Source organism: Pelecanus crispus, chromosome 3, assembly GCF_030463565.1.
Source record: "Pelecanus crispus isolate bPelCri1 chromosome 3, bPelCri1.pri, whole genome shotgun sequence".
NCBI classification, from domain to species: domain Eukaryota; kingdom Metazoa; phylum Chordata; class Aves; order Pelecaniformes; family Pelecanidae; genus Pelecanus; species Pelecanus crispus.
In genome coordinates, this window is record NC_134645.1 from 64,234,668 (window position 1) to 64,254,371 (window position 19,704).

General features: G+C 44.8%; 1 protein-coding gene across 7 annotated transcripts in view; it reads left to right on the forward strand.

The window, feature by feature from the left end:
• The first annotated feature begins 291 nt into the window (after nt 1–291).
• HIVEP2 (HIVEP zinc finger 2) overlaps nt 292–19,704 on the forward strand; it is a 150,900-nt gene continuing 131,487 nt past the window's right edge. For 5 of the 7 annotated variants that reach the window (XM_075708428.1, XM_075708427.1, XM_075708430.1 and 2 more), the window contains exon 1: nt 292–572. The gene's annotated coding sequence lies outside the window, so the exon portion shown is untranslated. Of the gene's footprint in view, nt 573–6,422; nt 6,450–10,476; nt 10,873–19,704 lie in introns of those variants that run through there. The other 2 variants (XM_075708429.1, XM_075708431.1) reach the window with 2 other exon arrangements.

The window sequence follows — 19,704 nt, forward strand, 5'->3', positions numbered from 1 at the left end:
ACGGGCGGGCAGCGCCCATCACCCCGCGGCCGGGCGCTGCCGGTCGCGCCCCGCTCGCTCCCCCGCCGGCGCGCGCGGGGGGACCCGGTGACGTCACGGGCGGCGGCGCGCTCCCCGCGCTCGCTCCGCGCTCGCCGCCCCGTAACTTCTGTGTTCTGGGAAGTGGTGCCAGGAATAGCCCGGCGGAGCCGCCTGCAGCGCCGCGCGCTCCCTCCCGCCTCGGCCAGGGCGGGCTGCGGCGCCCGGGCCGCCGCCTCCCCCCCCCTCCCCCCCGCCCGCCCCGTGCAACACCGGCCCCTCCGCCACTGTCAGGGTGATGATGGTGATGAGCCTTCCCAAAAAGAGGGAGAGAAGTGACCTGCCTTAAGATAAATGCGTGAAACGGGCGCCCCGCGGCCGCTGGAATATCTCTGTCTGTCTTTATATATCGAGAAGCACCGCGCGCCACCTCACTCCAGGCGAGCCCTTAGCAAAGGAGCAACAAGAGCGCCCGGCGGGATCGGCAGCGGCAGCAACAACAACAACAAGGGCACCGGGAGGGCTCCCCTCCTGCCTCCTCGCTGACTTTCCAGGTGAGCAGCAGCGGCTGCTGCGGGCGGCCCCCCCCCCCCTCCCCCCTTCCTCCCCGCCCGCCGCTCTGCCCCGCCGCTCGCCCCCTGTCACCGGCAGCAGCTGACAGCCGCGCCGAGCCGCCGGCGGGGGGCGGCTGCCGGCGGCGGGGGGCTCTCCCCCGGCGGGGCTCGGGTGCGGGGCGCCGCGGGGCTGCGTTTGGGGCCGCGGCGGAGAGGGCGCTTGCCGAGCCGGGGGGGGGGGGGGGTGTGGGGGGGTGTCTGGCGCCGGCGCTTTCCAAGTGCCGCCCCAGCAACTGGCGGCGCGGCCGCCCCCCGGCCCGGGGGCCGCAGGGGTGAACGGAGGGCAGGCGGCGGGGGCGGGAAGCCGGCGGGGCCGTAGGACCGCCGGAGCGGTAAGGCACCTCCGTGGCGGCGGCTGCGGGCGCTGGCGGTCCCCGGCAGCGTCCCCGGGGCACTAGGGCCGGCGGCCCTTCCCCCGGCTCGGCGCCCCGCTGGGCCGGCGCAGGAGGGGGCCGGGGCCGGGGCCGGGCCTCGGCCGGTGACACGCCGTTAGGAAATGCGGGGAATACCCAGCTTGTAAGCGTATGCAGATGAGGAGCAGGCTGCCTTGCGTAATCCCCGCCTGTGGCGGGGCATGGGCATGGTCACCGCCGGGGAGAGGCGCCCGCGGGGGGGCCGCCCCGACGGGGCTCTCTCGGCGGCCTCCGGCGCCCTGCGGGGGGGCCGCCCTGCGGCGGGGGCGCCCGGGGCCACCCGGCGCGGCGGCGGGGGCGGGCGGGGGGCTGGGGGTGGGCCCGGCCGCCGGCCCGTCCCCGCGGGGGTCGGCGGGCAGAGGGGGTGCGCGCCCGCGCGGGGGGACCCGCCGCCGTGCCGGGGGTGCGTCCGCGGGTGCGCGCCGCGCCGCGGTGACTGTTCCCTGAAGTGGGTGGGAGGCTGGCCCGTTCCGGGAATGTTCCATGACGTGTAAACGCCACAGGAAGGGGGTTAACGAGGGGCTCGGCCGGGGCCGCCGCCGCCGGGGCCCTGCTTCCTCCCCCCCCGCCCGCCGGCGGGGCTGCGGCGGGGGCGGGCGGCGCGGGGGCGACCGGGGGCACGGCCCCTTATGTAACGCGGGGCGCGTGTGGGGCCGGCGGGGATTATGTAAGCGGCACATCCGCGCCTGTCGCGCACGCTACCTCAGGCCGGCACCGCGCCGCGCGGCGGCGGGCGGGGACGCCGCGGGCTGCCTCTGCGCGTCCCCGCCGGTGCGGGGGGGGGGGGAAGCCCCGGTTCATCCCGGGTGATGGCCCGCACCGCCCCGGCCTCCCCGCCGGCGGCTGTCGCGGCCTTCCCCGCGGCGAGGGGGAGCCCGGGGGGGGGGGGAGGGGGGAGTGGGGCGACGGCGGCTCCGCTCCAGGTGTTGCCCCGGAGAGCGCCGAGCCGCGGGCGGGGAAGCCGGGGGGAGGCCCCGCCGCCTCGGCCCGCCCGGCCCGGGCTCTCGGCCGGCCGCCGGCGAGCCCGCCTTGTCTCCGCGGGCAGGCGGCCGGGGCTCGCCCCAGGACAACGATAAAAGTCCTCCGAGCTTAATTTCCCAGAAAGAGAGGTCTCTGTTTTTCTTATTAGTTGGCAGCAATGGTCAAGCGTTATTTTGAGGTGGCTTCCCCCCCCCCCCCCCCCTTCGTATGGCAATTGCAGAAATTAAACTTCTACTCAAACATTAAAGGTTTTTTTTGATTACAATAATTCTTAAATATCCTTTTAAATTAAACTAACAGAAGTACTAATGAGTCTCAGCAGAAATATTTTGCTAAATAATTTCCCTTCTCTCATTTTAAAATGAAGTCGACTTTAATATAAAGCCTGTCTGGGTTTGTACGTTATTAAATAATATAGAAAGCATTTTATGCCTACCTAGTCAAGGGTGTTACACCCCTCCTCCGCCCCCCCCGTAAGTCTGTACTGTAAATTACTATGAAGGCAGTAAATCAAGTGGTCGGGGCGGCAAAAGCAAACCATTAATCGATAGGTCTGTGTTTATTGCTCGGAGCTGTGCATGCAGACGGTGCCTTCTGTCCCATCTTTGTGCAGCTCCTAGCACAAGGGGGCTCCGGTCATCATTAGCAGTTCTGGGGACACCGAGTAATTACAGTAATTACTAAATTGAAAGAACTGCTGGTCTAACAAGGTGCAGATTCAGTGGGCCCAGTTTTTAAATTCTGTTGTTGTTGTGAATCAGCACTGACTACCGGAGGAATTTGAGCCTCGGGTTATGAGGGCGCAGGGCAGAATCCTCAGTATTTTGATAGTGAAAATGATACGCAGACATGCTAAAAAAAGTGCATCTGTTTTTAAAGATAGGAGAGTCTCTGCCCATTAGGTTTGCAGCATGTGGACATATTTAGATAGATGCACTGTAACCAGAAGGGGGTTATATTTATTTACAGTTAGATGTTAAATCTTTCCTTATCCTTCCAGTCAGGAGATACTTCTGAAACTTCACGTATGAATTATCTGAAACTGTCCTCATGCTTTTTTTTTTTTTTCCGCTTTGCCTCATTTTTCCAAAAAAATCGTTAGTGTTGTAGACTAGGCTGAGAGGGCTTTTCTTTCATGTGAGTTTTAAAAAGTCACTGCTGTCATCTGTAAATACGTGTAAGGTTACTGCGGTCGTCAGCTGTGCAAAGGCAGCAGTGGTATGGTTCAAATTCAGGGTGTCATTACTTTTGTTGATAGAACGATCCAAATTTTTAATGTTTTATAGGCTATTGTGTTGACATTATTTTCCAGTGGCTATTTGGCGTAGCAGGCGTATACATCCTGGCTGAGGTGGCATGTTAAAACACCACTGCTATGGATAGGAGTAAAATTGAAGGAGCACTTGTCCCAAAGCACAAACTTAGAGGACTTTTAATTGTGTATCTAAGTCCATTTGTGTGGCAACAGTGCAGAACGCTTCTTTACAAAGGCAGATTTTTACATTCTCAAGTGACTAGATTGCCTCATATGTGAGATCTGTTTACAAACCTTCTTGTTACTATGAAGACAAAACAGAGAGCCATATGCATTCATGTGGTCCTTGCTGAATAATGGTACATGTGTCTGCCTGCGCGTTTGGCAGTATATCATGTTTAGTTTATGTGGTGGCACCCTACAAGGCCATTCTTTTTTGACTTTTAACTATTGCTAATACCATTGGCTGGACTCAGTTATACAAGTAAACTGATGACACTGGTCCACATGTTTGCAACTAAGCTTGGAGTTTTTTAAAGCAGGACACTTATTGTTGAGCATTTTGCCAAACGTCTTTGTTTGTTCATTTATTTAGGTGCTTCTTTTTAAAAGAACTAAGGTGAATTGGGTTTAAACAAAAGTGAAAGTAATGAGTACCATTTCGCATGTCCCTCTCCCCATCGTTTTTGAGTCATCGGCGGGGCAGTTACCGTTACTACTTTTGAAATTTAACCATATTGGGTAAGGTAATGGGAATATAGGAGCTGTGTGTCTGGCAGAAGTAGTTTACTTAGCAAAGTACTGCAAGACTTACCCATCAAAGAGAAAAATGCTTGCTATTTAAGAGTTTTACTGTAGAGTATACAAGTCACAGTTATGTGACTTGTATTATGAAATATGGCAAGCTATCTTCCAAATTTGAATATGGTGTAAGTAGAGCTCAGTGAGTACTACTTCCACGTAGTTCTCACTTGATTCTGTATAAGAATTCCAGGTAGATTGCCAGAGCTGAGAACTAGCTTTCTCTGCCCATCTCAGGTCCTAACATAAATCAGGCCTAGCAAAAGTTGGCTCTTCATGTCTGTGGCCTTCACGCAGGGTAAAGAGAGGAAAATGTTTTATCCATCTTACCTCAATCATTGAGAAGAGGTGAACCTGACAGTGCGTGGTTTTAAATTATTGGTCCTCCTCGCAGGAGGAATACATAATTATTATTAGATCTGATGGGTTAAAGTCTTCAGTAAGAGTTAATTGCAAATACTCCTGGGAGCTCCACAGAAGTGTTGAGTGCAGAGGCTGCATACCTTCGTTATTTGAAGAAGGTCCGATAAGTTATGAGGAAACTGCTTTAAACATTCTTTTATTTAAAGAGGCAGATTATTTTTTCTTAACGGATTTCTTAAACAGCATCTCTGAAGTAGTATGGTACAGATTAAAATAACTATTTTTTAAGTTATTTGGTTTTCTCCTGTAATTTAACTGTGTTTTTTTTTCCTTCAGTAACAGAAACTATCTAGCAGTTCCCGAAGAAGTGAAGAAACAGCAAGGGAAAACCTAAGCTAGATGGAAAATGGAGAATAGTATTTTTCATGTGTTTCAATCAGTAATTTTGGATGCTACGTTTAATTAAAGTAGCACAGAATTATCACACAAGAAAAAAGGTTTCAAGCTGGCTGTACCGTTTTACTAGGAAATAGCAGCTTTGTACAGTTTTGTTTCTCTCTTTGGGGCTTAAACATTTTTATAAGACTTCGCAACAACTGTTCTATTTCAGCAGGAAATATTAAAAAGCTGTTCATTGGGGCCATATTTTTCATTCTCAAGAGAAATTAGGACTTGTAAAAGTGCTGGTCTGACAATCCGAGAGCAAAAATCCATTGTAAATAAAAGTATTAGAAGTTTTTCCATGATAAGCAACTAGTGAGCCCTTACTTGGACCTTAAGAAATCATCAGTGAATTTAAAGAATATGTTAATCTCTGGAAACATCTGATTTTTTTTTTTTTTTTTTTTTTTTTTTTTTGGAACTGAAATAGCGAGCGGGAGGCACTACATACCTCTTATTTCAGCACTCTGAAGTTCTGCTCATAAATCAAACAGTTGACTTTACCCTAACCACTCCTTTGTAGTAGGTTGCCCCCAGTAAGATTTGTCCATGCTCATAGCTTTGTGAGAGAGATTTCTGGGGACAAGGGGTGAGAGGGTATGGGGATAGGTAGGGGAAACAATCTGATGTGGTGTTTCCAAATCCCTGATGTGAAATAATCAGAAGACCTGCAAGTATCATATGCAACTTTGCTTGTCAAATTAAAAGTATCTTGCCTTTTTTTTCAGTTGTCTTGTGACTAATTTCTCACCATCCTTAGTATGGTCGAAACGTAAGAGTTTCTTCTTGCTCTGAGGAAGTTCTGTGGATTCTGGGTGCTTGTTTTCATTTGTCTTTCAGGCACGTTTTGTACATCTGCCATACGGTCGCTCTCTGTTCCCTGTATGCCAGGATAATAGCAGCGGAGTGTGGACCACAACTGTTTATGGTCACAACATTGCTTGCATTTCTGTATTTCCTTATTCTGCCCTGGGCATGCCTCTCTTACTGTTTCTTGAAACTGAATATTGCCTTCTACTTTTTCATAGATTTATATATGAGTAAGCAAAAACCTATGCGTGGGTGGTTTTTTTTTTTTTTAATCCACTTTCTCTGGAAAGAGAAAAAAAAAAGTGCCACTTAGATGGTAGTATTGTTACAGTAATACAGTGTACCAATGTGGATGTAATTATCATATAAATTCCCCCGGTACGTGGTTACGCTGATATGACTAGTTTGTATAGTGATTATACCCATTTTTCTGAGTTTGTTTATGCACATTCTACCTTTGTCAGTGTAGACTTGGTCTCAACAGAAAAGTTCTTTCTAAAAATGGCATAGGAACCATAAGTAATGTAATAATGTAGTTGGTAATGGGTTTATGGCCACTTCATGCACACAGGGGTTTGTTTTGTTGCACGTCAAATTGTGTTTGACAGAAAATTATGTTATTGTTTTGTTTTTTCTTGTGATTGACAGTTCTGTCCCAATATGCTTACAGAGTCTGTAAAACGCAACTCTAATATACAAGAAATTTCAGCCTGCACAAAAAAAATTGTACAGAATATCTCTGTTCTTAAAAATGTAAGTTCACTTCATTGCAGCTTAAGTAAGTTGTAATAAACTGCTGTAGCTCTGGCTAAAATCTCTTGATTTATGTAGGCTGCCAAAAGGGGGAAAAAAAGGATGTACAGTATTTTTTGAAAGGCATGCTTTCATTGCTGTTGTGTCATATGGGAGGAACGCAAGGTTTGATTGCTGCAGAAAGTTTGGTTTTTTTTTTTAGATAGTGGTTTATCGGAAATTTGGTACAAAGGAAAGCAGTTAGATAATTTGCATGTATAGTTCAGTTTAATAAAAACGTGAAAACTAGAACTAGAGGAGCTAAAGGGAATTGAAAATAGTGTCAGGTGACATTTTAAAGGTAATGCAGTAAAGTAGGGTTTGACCCTCTTCATAAGAAAACGCTCATGAGAAAACAAAGCAGAAAAACCACAGATTATTTTCTGTAATTTATAGTGAAGTTTAGACTTTTTTGGCTACAGAGGTTAGTATTGCTGCTGGCCTGACTGGGCTAACTTAGAATCATAGAATCGTTTAGGTTGGAAAAGACCTTTAAGATCATCCAGTCCAACCATTAACCTAACATTACCAAGTCCACACTAAGCCAATCAAGGGTAGACTACACTAAACCATGGCCCGAAGTGCCACATCTACCCGTTTTTTGAACACTTCCAGGGATGGTGACTCCACCACCTCTCTGGGAAGCCTGTTCCAATGCTTGACCACCCTTTCCGTAAAGAAATTTTTCCTAATTTCCAACCTAAACCTCCCCTGGCACAGCTTGAGCCCATTTCCTCTCGTCCTATCGCTAGCTACTTGGGAGAAGAGACCAACACCCACCTCACTACACCCTCCTTTCAGGTAGTTGTAGAGAGCGATAAGGTCTCCCCTCAGCCTCCTCTTCTCCAGGCTAAACAACCCCAGTTCCCTCAGCCGCTCCTCATAAGGCCTGTGCTCCAGACCCTTCACCAGCTTCGTTGCCCTTCTCTGGACACGCTCCAACACCTCAATGTCTTTCTTGTATTGAGGGGCCCAAAACTGGACACAGTATTCCAGGTGCGGCCTCACCAGCACCGAGTACAGGGGAACAATCACCTCCCTGCTCCTGCTGGCCACAGCATTCCTGATACAAGCCAGGATGCTGTTGGCCTTCTTGGCCACCTGGGCACACTGCAAACTTAATCCTCTCTGCCTCCCCAAACCCTAGAGGTGTGCCTGGAATTTTCCTCTGCTGTGCTTGGTGGTGGCCTGTCAGAGCTTGGGTGTGTTCCTTATCAAGTGATTTATGAATATGGAGTAATACTGGATGTTTTCTAATAAGCAATTTAAAAAGCTGAAAGAAATGTCTAGTTACACATTGTAGGACATGGTATAGTCTCAGAGAATTTAGTAGAGCAGATGCTTAACTCTGTTGAAATAATATTATTTAATGAGCAGTTTTCCCATAGAGTAATACCTGCGCTTAGGCAGAAAGGAGCTTTATGTTTAAAAAAAATCTAACAGGACAGGATCAGGATTATCAGAAGTGGTCTTATTAGACAGTGGGGTTTTCTTGCATATTGTTTTTTTTCATTTAAATAACATAAATGGCCCAATGTCTGTACTTACATATTTTGTATTTGTGGTTTGCATTAAAACAAAACACGTGTAGTGTGTCAAGAAAGAACAGCATGAAATAATAGCTGGGGTTACCCTTCCTTGACAACAAGACATAACACTATTTAGTCAGAGCAAAAAATACTTAGTTTAGACCAAAGTCAGCATTCAACAGAGCCCAAGTTGCTGGCATGTATTAACAGTCTTCATAGCTCAGTGTAGTTAATTTTGAGTGTAGTCTGCTCACAAAAGTCCTAAAAGTATGTGGAGTTTCATGTTCCTTGTCTTTCAGTGACAGCTAAAGTAGTTCAGGTAGTTGGAAAATGTGTCTTTATTTGCTCTCACTGTTGTCAATTTGTGTGGGGTTTGAAAGTGATTTTATTTCTTTCTGTAGAAGCATTAGCAATGAAAAAGATGCAGTAGAGAGTAATGCAGGCCCCTGGTAAACTGACATCTGTGCATGCTGACAGGGTTTAGCTGAGTCCTCTGTGACACCTGTGAACGCTGATTCATCTTTAGAGTTGAATTTCTAAAACTTTTGTTAACATTGCAGAAGAGAGAATTGTGTACAGTTCGTGGTCTTCTGTAACAATACAGATAGACTAGTTTTGACTTTTTCCCATTTAAAATGTTTATGAACACAGTTTCTGAAGCTGCTTCTGAAAGGTTTTTTCCCTGCATTTGTCTGAGATAAAATAGTTCTTTAGTGAACAAGGTATTTATCTTTGGCTGGACATTCATAGACTGCTACAACCAAGTTCCCTGTCCCATTTAAGTCAATAAAAGTTTCTACACTTTGGTAAAGGCAGGATTTAACTATGAACTTTGAGACCATAAAGTTGGACATCTTGATGCTGTGTGATATGATAGTCTGTTTTGATCACCAGGAGAGGTCGTGGTACTAGGCTCTTAAAGAGATTTTGTTTTCAAATCTCTGCAAAGCTATGCGAATGTAATTTCTTCCAACATTCTTAGTAAAATTGTGTCAAACAGAACTTGCAGCCTGTTCCATTATTTTGTGCTTGGTCTTACAATACTGGTAAAATTCCTCTAGAAGTTAGTGGATATTTGCACAGTGCTGCTTGGCTGGAATCTTTGCTTTCTTAAGGCTTAAAGAACGGATAAGCTACATGTATTTAATTTTGTGAGGTACAGTTGAATTTCGATACGGGCTTAGCAAGTTGTACTAATACACTTATCACAAATTTCTTCAGATGTAAGGGTAGGAGTTGTTTATATAATACACTTGAGTAGGAAATTATGTTAGTGAAATGGTGTTAGTGATGTTAGCATGATGCTAGTGAAATACGAACTCACAGGAAGGTGTTTGTTTTAGAGCTAGCGTGATGCCAAATACAGCATCGCTACCTCTGCAGTACGTTGGTATAGCGGCAAAATGTTTGGATGGAGAGGGCAATAAAGTTGTTCTACTAAGTTATCTGTCAGGTTTGATACGTGTCATCTTTTTTAGTTTTCTAATCTCTGATTTACTTAATTACTAATTAAAAAAATACACAAATTGTAGTCATCTTTGACCTAATTTATCATAGCGGGTAATGTTAATTATTGGTGAAAAACTTCAGAATCAGCCATGCATTAATAAAACTGGTACATAATTTGGAGTAATTAGCAGGGCAGTTTTGAGTCAGCTATGTTTTTGTAAAGGAGTAAGGTTGTAAGTTGGAACTGATAATGCAGGAGTACGAAGGTTCCCATAGCACTTTTCTTTGGTCTGTTACTGACGGGACTTTGGTCTGTGAAATGTCGGGAGGCAAAAGGATGACATATAGTACCTTCATTTTCTCTGCTTTGTTTTTAGCTCAGCTCACTAGTAGTTGAAAACTGTTACCGTATAACTGCTCAGCGATTCCATTAAATGAGTTAGTGATCTCTTTGTGGACAAAAATTCATCACTCTGTATGTTGCTCTTATGAACAGGCTGGGCAGAGAGGTGAGAAAGGTATAGACAAGGAAATGGAAGCATATCAGATCCTTCAGAACTTCTGGAGCAAGGACAAGGTGCCGTTATACAGCACTTTGGAAATGCTTGTTTTGGTTCTGGGTTGTACAGATTTTAGCATCCGGAGTCGATAAACCTGAACCTTCCATGATGGCAGGTTGGCCCGGACACATTCACTTGTAAAAGTGTACAAGGAGAAGACTCTCTGCTTTAGTTTTGGGCTGTGTCCTCTATGTGATGCTTTATAGCGGTGTGTCTGGTGTCTTTGCTTGTTCTTCTGTGGTAACGGCGAAGTAGCTTTCAGTAGATATACCCTGACTTTCCTTCCCTTGCTCCCCAGATCACCCTCTGCATGGCAGGAAAGAGAAAGACACATGGGACGATGGAGTTCCTTTACGCACACCTCTCCAAAGCTTCAGTGCAGCATATTTTCCACAAATGGAGTGACTGTGAGAGAAACCTTCTAATTTTCTTTCTCTTTCTCTCTCACAGCCTTAGTAATTAAAGAAGAAAACGAGGATGCTAAATACACATTTTTGGATGCATGCTGGTTGAGAATGAAGCCTAGAGGGGAAGATAAATAAGATGGGGAGCGGAGGTTTGAATGTGACTGACAGTGGATTATAATTGCCCACAAGAAGTTACTTTTATCAGATCAAGTCTCCCTCTAACATTAAGTCCTCAACCTAAAGAATTTTAGTGCTACAGCCTTCAAAATCCCTGTCCAGTCGCAAGTCGTACAAGCATGTCTTGATGAGTAACTAAGATCCGATAGAAGGCAACGTCTTGGATACAGTGGTAGCATCCTCTAACTTCCATTGTTTGACATCTCCACAGATAATTCACACGCAGAATACAGTGCCTTCTTATCTTGCTCAATGCTTGCAGGTATTTCTCTTTACATTTGCTTATGCACTGTTTTGATTTAATTTAGTTGCAGCATCATTGAATCCTGGTCAATAGTTCAACCCACTTAACTAGCAAGCAGGGGAATAAATGAAACCAATTTTGACTAACTCTTTCTCAGTCAAGTGGGTTGTCTGGCAAGCCAAGAGTGTAATAAATAGATTTTGTGGCTATTTACAGACTCACACACTGGAAAACAGAGAGACGTGCTTCCCAGTTTCATCACATAATTCAGGCAGTGTCACATCCAGATGATGGGATTACACCTCTGTTTTTATCTCAGCCAAATATGTGATTTTTTGGCTCCTGCTTTGATGTTTTCCCATAAAAATGAACAGATGACACCAGAAAATTGAGGGGTTTTGCTATATTGCATGAAGAAATATTTAAGCATGCATGTATAAGTATATACATATACACTTAATGTACATTTATGTGATCATAGCTTTTGCCTCCAGTCATGTCCTGTCTCTTTCACAGTACAGTATACCTGGAATAAGTTTATGAGAGCTTGTGGTTGCAGGTCTGGCTTCTTTGTCACTGAGAGGAAGATTTGTCCTAGATTGGAATTCTGCTATTATTTAAATATCAAAGAAAATATTTTAAATAAACAAACTTATTTGCATTATTTGTGTGTGAGTATTAGCATTTATTTCACAAGTGTGTATATACATGCATATATGCAGCCACATTTTGTTAAGCAGGTGAAAAATCATATTAGTTCTCTATGATGAACTGCTGTGGTTTCACTTTGGTGCAGTGGGTATCAAAATCTGCCCAGGTGATCTTTCTGAAGTGTTATTCGCTGTTCCTGGTACACTGCTGATACGATGGTGCCGTCATAGTCAGTAACTGAGCATGGGGCGTTTTATTGCCTGTGACTGATTCAGCCAAGGTCATGTCTTGTTGGACCCTGAAGATGTTTGCCTTCTAAGTTGAAGCACTTTGAGTTCCTTTTATATCCTGTTGTTTCTGAAGGTCCATAATCTTATCACTCTTAGTCTAGTCAGAACGTTAAAGGATCAGTTCTGAGGCCCTGTCATTGGTGGTGCATGACAGTCAACCTGTGCGTGGTGCTCATGAGCCCTCTGGTAGGACGCCCACTTCAGCACGCCGTGGCTGAACTTGTGCCAGGTCTCGCGGCTGTAGAAATGTGACCAGAGAGTCAGTCCATGAACAGATTACCTGTGTAAATAGATTATGTAAATGAAAGATACCATAAAAACACTTGCATCATGCCAACACTTGTTATCTTGTTGCTTGACCTTCGCTTTCTCTGGTGCCAAGCGCAAAACTCTCTTGCCCTCATCTCACAGTTTTCTAATTGGTGCCGCACAGCTGAGAAGATGACACCAAACCGTGCTCAGCACAGCTTGTGTTTCTGTGTGAACTTCCTCGTCTCTTGAGAATAAAATGAAAACTGTCATTTTGCATCAAATCCTGACTTCAATAAAAGTGCAGAATGGCAGGTTGTTACTGATTTTTTCATGAGGCCAGGATTTTGCCATGAGCTGTGGATAGGACTTGTATGACTGAAATAGTGCTCCTCGTGACTGTCTCAGCCTAGAAATGGAAACCTCCAGCATGTGAGGTTTGCTCTTCATTGGATGTAGTAACACTAGGTGAGAATACTGGAAAAACTGTCTACATGGAAACAGCCTCTGGATACTTTAGGCAGAGAAGATATAAAACAAAAGGCACTTTCAACAGAAATGATTGTTACATTGCCAGATGGCATAAGGTAATTTGGAAAGAAAGAGTAAAGATATATTATCTACCCCAAGGTGCTTTCATTGTGATTTGAATATAAAATGTGTGAAGTCTTAGGTACAAGTGTTGGAACCAACAGCAGCTTAGAGCTGTGGTTTTAGCTTTTTTTTTTTTTTTGTAGTTATAATGCATCTGAGAAAGGAACATGCTGGGTTCCTGAGGGCATCGCAGTTCCAGCAGAGTTTGTGAGCTTGGAGCCTGGACTGTACCTCACCGGTCCTGTACGCTTGTTTCCCCAATGAAATCCCATTATCTGGATTTGCAAATGCTTGTTAAGATGTGAGAAACTTGCATTTCATTTCAGTTTGTGCATGATGTCATTTTGGTGTTGTGTTTTTTTTTTAATGAGGTCTGATACCTTCTTGTTTCAAGTGGCATAATTTCAGAGATATTTTTTTTTTCCCCCCTGCTTCTGGTACGGTTCAGCATAAAAAGAGACACATGAAAACAATATTTACAATAGGTTTGCAAGGTGCTAGTACAATGTTTCATTCAGTGTATGTAACCTACCTGTCCTATATATCTAGTTCTCCATCTGAAGCCCAGTAGCACCAAATTGAATTGGCTTATTGCTGATAACTGGGTTTCTCTTTGCGCTTTCCCATTTTTAGATGTAATTTTGAAAGGATCTTGCACCTGATGGGTTGATTAGAGGGGAGATGAGGTATTTTCTTTTCTTAAATACTACAAACAAAATAAAAAAAGGGAGAGGAGCAAGCTCAGATCAACCACAGTTTATGACATGATTTTAGAATGCATAACCTTGGGCAAAAAGGGCCAGTGATTGGAGTAGTTGTTGAGTAACCTAATTGTTTGATAAGGATCCTTGCCTGTTTAAGTTGTTGGTTATTGGAAACATTCCATTTCTAAATTTGTGCCTTACTGGATACCCTGAGGTATGTGTACAACCCGCTGCAATTGCACAGTTTATTATTTTATTAACGAGAGCTATGATCATGTGTTGGCTCATGAATTCCCTCCAGTCCAGGTATGGTCTCCTAATTGCCCAGGGTTCTGCAATTCCATCGTTTGTTCCAGGGATGGTGATGGAGAGCAAAAGCAAAGCCTTTACAAGCATGGTTTAAAGAACTCAGACCTTGCCCTAAGGCCTGTATTTGGTGTGATATTGCAACCAAAGGCTGGAAAGGTAGGATACCTTTTTAACACACGCCTAATGAATAGTAACCGAAGCGGCAGAAACAAATTCTTACTACATAATCCTGAGTACCGGAGACTTTGCCAGCTGGAAGGAGAGGGACGCGCACCTTAATTGGCCTTCCTAACCATAACAGAGCACCCCTTAGTAATTCTTTGATCTGGGTCTCTCCTGCCTGCCTCTTTGCCCGAGTGGCTGGAAGAATCGTACTTCATTTGCTGTAAGGCACACAACAGTGAGCAAGCATCTGGCATGCAACAGCAGCTCCTATTTTTAATGAGCCTCCGGGGTAGCAGGCGTGCTAAGGTGCGCATTCCCACGTTCCGGAAACTATTTCTGTGTGCGGATACTAGATTCGTAGTACAAGAGCAGGGAGCAGCATCGGTGGAGGTGTGGTCTGTGGAGGAGTTGGGGAAATCCAGTTTACTGTGTCTGTAACTCTGGAGACAAAACTTTCCCGTAAAAAGCCATGGCAAAACACCACAACCTCAAACAACTAGCACTTGCTCCTCAGCGCTGCCCTGCTTTGCTGGTATGCTGTGAACCTCTGTCTCTGGGCTTGCGAGATCCGGGGAGCTCTCTGAGGACGTCGCGGCAGCCCGGTTCCCCCCAGCCCGCGGGACGGGGGGACGCCGAGTTCCCACTGAGCGCGTCGCAGGCTGCCTCCTTACTGTGGTGCCTGGTATGGTTTTCCACAGCTTCTGAAAGTGCTCATTACAGTGCTTGGCTCTTCTACAAGGGCTTTTCATAGCTGTAGCCCCTGTGGCTTGCTGCAGCATGGTTTTCTGGTGGAACAGATGGTATATTACGTAGAAAGTTACTGTATTTTTGTATCGCTGATTCTTATTTATTTATTTCGCAGTTTGTCTTCCCCCCCCCCTTTTTTTTTTAAAGTAGGCATATAGCATAAGTGCAGAATTTGGAATTGATACTGGATTTGCCTTTGATATATTAATCTTTATATTTCTGTATGTGTGCAGTAGTTTACACTGATTGGTGCGTGCTTCCTGAAGTGTTAGTGAACGCATTTTCGTCATTCGAATTGAAATTAGTTCAAAATACTTTAAGGGAAAAAAGCCTGTGAAAGAAGATCTTTGAAGGAAAAAGTAAATGTCTTCTCGAACAAGCTTTGTACTTACTGGAGTACAGTTTTGTTTTTAAGTCAGTAGATGTGTTTTCTGTATCTAATCTTTGGTTTTTTTAATTGATATCATCTGGTCAATTTGAGTGAAAATGCTATTCCCATAAGAAAAATATTTATTCTAAATATTATTGTTGCCTAGGATCGTGTTGAATTAATGAGATACAGAAGCAGTCAAGTTGATTTAATATTTTTAACATTTTTATAGTGTTTTCTCATTGTTTCCATGAAAGCAATTTCAATAAATATTTTAGCAATTACTTTTGGTTTCTTGAAATTAGGTTACCTATTGTTGAAAACTGCAGGTTCTTAAACATGGGTTTCAGATCTACTTTGTCTTGATCAGACATTTGAAATAAAACATAAATACTTGAGCAGGCCCCAAAACAAGAGCTTGCTTTTTCCCCCAAAGTAGTTTCCAGGACTTAAAGCGTTTTGTCCAAAGAACCTCCGTCAGTTGTTACTTATAAAAGATAGTTACAATCACAGGGTTTTGGTTCCACTTAACCAAATCACTTTCATATATTAACTTTTATTTTTTATGTGTATGTATATATATATATTATTGTATATACACGCAGACGTGTGTATTACTCTATATATATACACTCACACGTACACGAGTGTGTGTGTACGTAAGCATACACACACAACACACCCACATACACACTCTCACACTATACAGATGCTCGCACACACCTGAAACGCATGGGATCATCCCATTTGAAATGCAAGGTTTATGTTTGCATCCCAAACCTGCTCCTTACCACATAATGGCCGTTGTGTTTTTCTCTTTGCAATGTAGCGTTTTATCCAGTAGCTTCTGAACGGGAGGCTGTGTGTCCTCATGTCTGGAGACCCCCTGAGGTACACGGGGGGAAGAGACCAGCGCGGGTGGCGGAGTCCTCCCGGGGCAGGAGAGCACGGCACGGGGGGGCCGAGTGCAGTAGATGAGAAGATGGATGATGAGGGATACTTCAGGAATTTCCGATTGCCGCCGCTTTGCTGGTGGTTGGGTTGTGTCCTTCAGTGGTGGGCAGTCTCTCATGCTGCATCCCATGTACTGCCATGTTTAGTCCAGGTTCACAGTGAAAAAAAAGCCCCCCACTTCTGTTTTCTGCCACATATATTTTGAAGGTAAATAATTAACTGCTGTCAGGTGTTTGGCAGCTTGGACCTTGTCATCTTCATTTGCCTTGTTTTCCTCATAAAAGTGGCACAGGATATTTTAATTATCCATTTATAGGATTGCTTGAGAGAATTCCCTCAGCGATGAGATAGTTCAACAAAAAATCTCAAGGTAATGGCTTTTCCACTTGCACTTCTCAAACGTTCCTTCAAATAGAAGTGAAAGAATTATAAAAACCTTGTATGTAGTTTAAATTCCTGAGTGATACAATATGGTGGCTTTGTTAAAAGTATTACGCAGAGGGCTGTAGAGGGTAAAAGTAAAACTGAATTTGTGGGAATCTGTAAAGGTGTTAAATATTTTGTAGGTAGCCAGGTTTGTTTAAGAGTTGTTTTCCACTATTTGTACTTAGCACGACCAACTTCTGTTTTGGAGTGGAAGAGCACGTGTTTTCATCGGCATACTAAGGGCAGTGACAGTGAGGCCAGATCACAGTTTGCATCTGTCCCTTTACTTTAAGTTTCGAACTTCAAATGAAAAAAACCCAACACCACAGATGCATCTCTTTTTAAAATATTATTAGGGTCATATTTGGATACAAAGTATACTGCAGAGAACACATGGCACTTTCTCACCTCAAACCATGGTAGAGATGGTTCACTACCATTCTTCAACTCATGGAACAGTAAGATGTCATTACCTGAAGATTAACTCTCAGGATGTGGATGGGCGTGTGAAAACACTGCTGTTCCTTATGATATTGTCTGCTCTTTAACAGACACTATTGCAACAGGCAGCCATAAATGTATGAAAAATGCCTGTTGCAATACTCTGTGCTGGTGCTGAATGGCTACACAGCCTGGCCGCCTGCTGCTGTTGTGCCATGCGGCAATTGTCTCAGTACGGTCAAAAGTACAAATCGTGGGTGCATTTCTTTCATTCTCGGATATGGGGCTAAAAATAGTTGACCAAGCTTATTCTGAGGGAGTGTGGTACTTTATGGTCAGATTTCAGAAAATCGAATGGCTTTCTTATGTGGTGTTTAGGATGCTGTGCACAGTGGAAGCGTTCTTACAGTACTTAGAAGGTTTTGTCCCCTTTGAACATCACTACTTGCACCCATCACTGTGTATGATATGGGCCGGATTCTGATCCAGCACGCCCATTTTTAAGGGCCAGATTCTGATCACTTTACTCTGATTGAACTAATCCAAACTGCCTTTGCTGAAGTTTATGCTTCTTTGATTCGATGCAGTGTTAAAATCAGATTTTCTTCCTTAGATGGTGTATTGTGTACTGCAAATCATTGCCAACACCAAAGACTCATTTGTCTGCTTTTTTAATATTGAAAAGAGTCCTGATGATTAGTGCCAGACTGACAACCTTCAGGATTAAGTCTTCAAGCTAAAGTCAGGACAAGAAGCAGTAGATGTTTCTTCATGCTGACTGAGCAGTGAATCTTCAAGATAAGCTGTCTTTGAAAAATTTACCTCTAAAGAAAAGGGTAGAAAACAACCAAACCAGCTCATATCCTTGTAGAAGAATATGTATCCAAAATGTTTCATTTATAAATAATTAAAAATATTATCTTTGACCTTCTTTTAGTAAAATGAGCAGTTTTGGTAAGCAAGTGGCATTGCATATGTCCTACAAAAGGTACGATTTCTTATGACTCCAAGATACAGACTGGTGGTTCCCTAGTTTCAGCTCTAACACTCCGAATTACTAGGGCTGAAAGGCTGGCTTCAGTTCCCGGTGTGACCACAGGGTGGTTATTGCAGAAACACAGCAAAAATACTCCTCTTCAGCTAGTGATGGTAGAAGTATGAGATGAGAATCTGGAAGAGCATTTTCCAAACTCCCTGTAACCTTTTTCATTGAGGTTTGTTGAATTCAGTGCCTCTGTTTGAAAATCAGCCTCCGTCAAGTGGAGCACTGCTACCTATCTGCCTCATTCAGTGTACAGAGGAAAAGTCTAGCGTCCCAGAGACCAGGGGTTGTCGCTGGGACATGCTCTTGTGGAATGACTGTATCTGTCGCTGTATTTTGACATGTTGTTCAGAGACTAACGAAAATGGTTCTAGAATGTGTCTCCTGAGTGAGAGCGTGCCGTAAGCCTGGCCGTCCCCCTGCCCCGGAGAGGGTCAACTATAACCAAACCATTTCCTATGGGTGGTTGTTCAGTCTGCTCTTTAAAACTTCCGTGGTGGAGACTCTGAAACCTCCTGGATGGTCTCATTTGGATTCTTACCGATGCTTTCCATTAAAAAAGTCTTTCTAATGTTTAACTTAAGAAGGTAGTAATGGTGAGTAGGACTGCAATCCAGGTTCTCCTTATGCTTGCCAGGTTAAGTATACTAATGATTTACTGGGGGTCAGCTGGACAGCCTGTGGGACAATCAGTTACCAAATGCTGAACTCCCGCATGCCACTACCCAACTCCTGTGCCTTCACCCTTTTCCTTAAGCTGGGCCCTTATCTGCTTCAGAAGGGCAGGGGCAAAATTGAAAAGAAGCATCTGTATTCGCTTTGCTGGGTTGTCAGCCACATCTGACAAGGGAATCCTGTAGTTTTACATTCTAGTTGTGCCCCAAATGTATTCACAAAACATGTTTTACTCCATGGGATCCAAAAATATGTGAGGCTTGATTTCCAGATGCTTGCAGAAGTACGGGCTGTAGTGAGAGCTTAGTGCATTTCTATATTGTAGTAATATTCTTACACAAGCTGTACAGGAAAAATAAGAGCAGCACGGCTCCTAAGCAAATATTGTTTCTAGTCACATACGATACTTTGCAGCTGAGCCTGGTAACACGCTGCTTAGCTGTTTTGCTATGCAAGTGCAGAGAACGCTGTTAGCAATAAAGCCACTGCTGGTTTCTCCTCCAAAACCTCCCTCCTTGCAGTGCATTGGAAATGACTGAACTTTGGCCCTCAATCTGCTGACACCCTGAGGGAGTGTAAATGTAATGACGTCTTTGCTTGTTTCAGCTGCACAACAGGAAACGCTCATGGCCTCCCCTTCTTCCTGCTCTGAGAAAGTGCTGCCTATTTTTTTTTTTTTTTTTTTTCCTTCCCTCCCTTCCCCTGCAGTCGAGCGGGCTGAGTCCTAGTTTCAGGTCTGGGCTCGGCAGCCAGCCGGTGCTCGCACAGGGCCCGCATCGCTGCTGCCTTCTCACCGGGGCAGCCAATAGCCTCCCTATTGCTCTGCTCTGGGGGTGATGCCAGAAATACGAGAGGTTTAATTTTTTTCCTTTTTTTCCCCTCCCCCCCCCCGGAGAAGTGACTGAGAAGAGAATACAGTTATGTGGCAATGGCTTGCTCCACAGAGCATGTCACTGGATACAGCTCAGCTGCAAAGACCGGGATGGTCAGGTGATGATTTGCCTTGGGGAGACTACATCACTTGCATAATATAGAGGACACACTGTCAGGTGGGCATTCAGGGATCCTGGAATACGGTCCCAATAGCGCTGAATAATGCTGAATATACAGGGCCTGAACAGATTTCTTTGCCTTGCTGGAATACGGAGGCTTGCTTCTTGCAGAGCATTGACAGGAAACCTGTTTAACCCTCTCCGGCTGCTGCTTTTATACTTCGTAACCAAAACAGGGATA